The following is a 5,000-nucleotide window of genomic DNA, read 5'->3' on the forward strand; positions in this document are numbered from 1 at the left end:
GTCTGGTATATCCCTCCTCCAGACAGTGTCTAGTTGAAGGGTTTCATACGAGGACGTTAGTAATTGATAATAAAAACCTGATACAAAACCTCCCAATGTTTCTCTTTCATAGAAAAATTTGTGGTATCTGTGGTGTTCAATTGGTATATATTACCCTGATATGTCTCTACAGAAAACCAGATGCAAAAGTTGAGTTTTACGACCAGTTAAAACATGTCCTAAAATCCTGCAACAAGGAAACAATAATCATAGGTGACTTCAATGTCAACTGGGACAGTAAACAGGCTAGAAAGAACTTAAAACAATCCATGGATGCCCACAGCTTTGAACAAATAATCAAACAGCCAACTAGAATTACCAAAACCTCCCAGACCAAAATAGATCTAGTTTTCACCAACCAACCGGATAGAATCACTAAGACCAACAACATGTTGACCGGTATATCTGACCACAATTTCATCTGTTTCACCAGGAAACTCAATAAAACTCGCTTTCTAAAAACATCAAAAAAATCTGTCACCTCATCAAACTACATCCCAAAAAACCTGCAACAGAGCTTTGAGGATGGAGTGAAAAAGCTTGACTGGCAGGAGATACTATCCTCCAATACCACAGAGAAAAACTGCACCCTCTTCACAACAAAAATCAAGGAGACGATGGCCTCCTTCTCTAGGAAGGGGAGCCAAAAAGTCAAAAAACAAACCCACCTCCCATGGCTAGATCACAGCTGCAGACAGCAATTGAAAGACAGGGACTCACTCCTCAAACAGAGCTTAAAGTCTGGACTGTCTATCGACAGACAGAGATTCACGCATTCTAGGAACAAGGTCACACAGACCCTCAGAAAGGCCAGAGCAAACTTCTTTATTAGTATAATTGAAGCAGGAAAAGGGAACGGCAAAAAAATCTGGCAAACCTTGAATAAACTCCTAGGCAAACACCAGAATCGGGAAAAAGACCCCCTAGAACTGAATGTGAATGACATACTAGTTAAAAACCCCACAGTACTGGCCTGCACCCTCAACAAACACTTCTTAAATAGTGTTCTAGACAGCACCAAACACTTTGCCCCCTCCAGTATCCTACCAAACCCAGTAACCAACACCCAGCCCCTCTTTGAACTGGAGGAGATAACAGAGCCTGAAGTGAAAAAGATCATTCTGGCTCTGAAAGGCTCCAAAGCCAAGGACGCCTACGGGCTCGACACTGATTTCCTCAAAACATACTCTGATGCACTCATTAAACCCATCACTCTACTAGTGAATCAATCAATCACCTCCAGGGAAGTTCCATCATCCTGGAAGATGGCCATGGTGACCCCTATCTTTAAATCTGGCAACAAGGCACTGGTGACCAATTATAGGCCCATCAGTATACTTCCTGTCATATCCAAAGTTGCAGAGAAGTGGGTGTCGAATCTCATGACTAAACATCTCGACTTGGGCCCCACCCCACTTAACCCAATGCAGTTTGGATTCCGTGCCCTTCACTCAACAGAGTCAGCCAACTGTCTGTTTGTTGAAAAGGTCAAGAGTGCACTAGATAGCAACAAGTATGTTGGTGCTGTCTTCTTAGACCTTAGCAAGGCTTTCGACTGTGTCAACCATAATATCCTCCTAACCAAACTAACTCACTTCAATTTCTCAGCTGCTACAATAGAATGGTTTAGATCCTACTTATCAAACCGAAAACAATGTGTCACGGTCAATGGCGCCAAGTCCCCATATCTAGACAACCCTGTAGGTGTCCCTCAGGGATCAATCCTTGGGCCCCTGCTATTCTCCCTGTATATCAATGACCTGCCAAATGTGTGTCCCGAACTCAATGTACAGATGTATGCCGATGATGCAGTCATCTACACACAGGGCAAGGACATAGAGTTGATTACATCCAGGCTCACATGCGCACTAGACAAGGTACAATGCTGGCTACACAGCACCTGTCTCCTACTTAATGCGAAAAAGACTGTGTGCATGTTCTTTAGCAAGCGTCCAGAAACCATCAAGCGGTCCAATGTGTTCCTGAGGAAGGAGGGAAGGAAGGAAGAACTATAACTTGTTTCCCACTTCAAATTCCTTGGGGTCATCTTGGACTCAAACCTGACCTTTAAGAAACACATAAAGAAAGTGAGGAACACCATCAACTTCAACATTTCCAACTTCAAACAAATACGGCCCTCCCTAACACTTGAAGCCGCAAAGACATACCTACACTGTATGGTCTTCTCTCACATTGAATATTGCCTTCTAAACTGGTCATTTACTGGGGCCACAGCCATGAAACCCATAGAACAACTCTACAACAGAGCATTGAAGGTATATGACAGGAAACAGTACTCATACCACCACTGTAAAATCCTGGATAAGCATCAAATTTGAAATTTTGAAAACCTCAGACGCTATAAAAGTTCCTGCTTTGTATATAAATGCCTGCACAGATTAGCCCCTCCCCCTCTCAAGGAGTTTATCCACGAGAAAAGGAACACTGGATTAGCCACTAGATCAAACACCAGAGGGGATTGTGAGGTCCATTTTAGAAAGACCGCCTTCAGCAAAAATTGTCTATCGATAAAGGGAAGTGGAACATGGAACAGCCTTCCAGTCCCCTTAAGGGAATGTCCCACCCTGTCCACTTTTAAGGGCCAACTCAGGAAATGGCTGTTAGACAGCCAAATATGCACTCATTAGGGATGTTAGTGATGTTGTACTGACTGAATGTCATGTTAGTGTGGTCATGTCAGTGATGTCAGTTTTTATGAATGAACGTTGTATGGTCCGTTTTGTGTTTGTTTTATGTTAGGACTACGGGTGGAAATTAGCCCTGTACTATTCCCGGCATATTTACGTCCTTATCATGCTGTGATGTTATGCATACACATGTAAATGATGTTCATTAATTTGCATTGTCCTTAATAAACAAATCTTAAAGAAGGCTAATTAATACCAATACATGTTCATGGGAGCATGAGTTAGTGTGTGGACTCAAAAAACATAATAATAAAGATTTGATATTATTGTCATGGAAGTCAGTGTTTGTTTGGTTAACGAGACTCAGAAAGGTAATGTTTTCCAAAGCCCACTCACTCCACCACTGCCATCTTGGTAACGTCAACTAACAAGACTTAACACTGACATGACCCCCTTCTCTACACATGTGCCATCCAGTGGTTTCTGACACAGAGTCCTTAGTTACCGTGGAAACCACTCACTGCTCAAAATGGTTATTGATTTAAACCTTTGCTAGCCAGTAGCCCTGCACTGTAGTGCATGCATCAAGTGCAACTGAGTGTTAATTCATTAATCATAGCTACATATATCTTGATTCCCCACTGGCATGTGTCCCGGTCTGGCTTTAGTCTTGTTTTTTGTCTGCTTTTAAGGTCTACTAGGCTACACTATACATCATTTTTGGTTACATTTATTTAACACAGAAATCTATTACAATATTCTTCAAAGATTTTCATAGACTATACATGTAAACCGTAATTGTTTTTATTTTATTTTAATTTTAATTTCTTTTTGCTTTTGCTTTTTGCTTTTTTTGTTAATTGTAATTGTAATTGTTAATAGATGAGTGTTGTAGCTACTGACCAGACCAGAGCATCTGAGTGTTGTAGCTACTGACCAGACCAGAGCATCTGAGTGTTGTGCTACTGACCGGACCAGAGCATCTGAGTGTTGTGCTACTGACCGGACCAGAGCATCTGAGTGTTGTAGCTACTGACCGGACCAGAGCATCTGAGTGTTGTGCTACTGACCGGACCAGAGCATCTGAGTGTTGTAGCTACTGACCGGACCAGAGCATGTGAGTGTTGTGCTACTGACCAGACCAGAGCATCTGAGTGTTGTGCTACTGACCGGACCAGAGCATGTGAGTGTTGTGCTACTGACCAGACCAGAGCATCTGAGTGTTGTAGCTACTGACCAGAGCAGAGCATCTGAGTGTTCCCTACTGACCAGACCAGAGCACCTTGCTTGCATTGGATATCAATTCATCGTCAATTTCATTGCTTTGTTAGCTTTTGCATTTTTGCTCAATTGACGTGTATTTGATGCTATTTACTCACCATTATTGAAGCAAAGATAGTCTGGGTTAGCTAAGCTTTGCCTAGTTAGTTAGTAGTACCGCTCACCTTTAGCTTAGCTTAAGGTGATGATGCTACTGTAGCTGCTAACATTAGCACCAGCAGGCCGCCAAATTCTTTAACGTGTATCAATTCATCGTACATTTTATAGCTTTGCTTTCTTTTGCATCTTAGCAGCAAAGCACACAGGGGTTGTGTGGTGGGTGGTTGTGGTGCTTTAGTGGCTTAACCTTTGCTTAACCAGTAGCTAGTAGCCCTGGCCTACACTGTAGTGCATGCATCAAGTGCCATTGAGTGTTAAGACAGGATATACTGCTGCATTCTCCTACTATGCTCCCTTTTTATGGAATACGCTGCAAGTTAAACTTTGTCTAGAGGCACTTCCTACTGTGAATGTTTTTAAAGGTATGCTACGACTAGCCCTTCATGAAACATGTAACTGTTTTACCTGATGCTATTGCTGATCTGATTATGCTTCTTGCCACTGCACAAATTACCTTCTGTGTTTGTATTTGATTTGTATGTTTTTTGTTTAATGTACTGTATATTCTATATGCCCTGTTTTTATGTTGAAACTTGTTGTGTACTGTGTTGGTCAGGACTCCCTGGAAGAAGAGATCTTGTATCTCAATGGGACATTCCTGGATAAATAAAGGATAAATCAAAATATATATGGTACACACATAGTTGTTTACATTAATCATACATATATCCCGATCCCCCACTGCATGGCATGTGTCCCGGTCTGGCTTTAACTAGGCTTGCCTAGTCTTGTTTTTTTGTTTGCTTTTAAGGTCTACTACTCTGTAGGCCTTGCAGCTTGGCAGAAAGGAATTGAGGTATTCTATGATGGAGCTGAAGATCTGATAATCAAAATGTGTCAAAGCTACATTTTAATCAGCTGAAAACTCTCAGC

The 5,000-nt window shown here is 41.8% G+C and overlaps 1 protein-coding gene across 1 annotated transcript in view; it reads left to right on the forward strand.

The window, feature by feature from the left end:
* Nucleotides 1-5,000, forward strand: part of ptn (pleiotrophin) — a gene marked incomplete at its 3' end in the record, with an annotated part of 188,721 nt that overhangs the window by 784 nt on the left and 182,937 nt on the right. The window lies entirely within an intron of this gene.

This window comes from Notolepis coatsorum (genome assembly GCF_963971535.1).
Source record: "Notolepis coatsorum genome assembly, chromosome: 15".
Taxonomy (NCBI): domain Eukaryota; kingdom Metazoa; phylum Chordata; class Actinopteri; order Aulopiformes; family Paralepididae; genus Notolepis; species Notolepis coatsorum.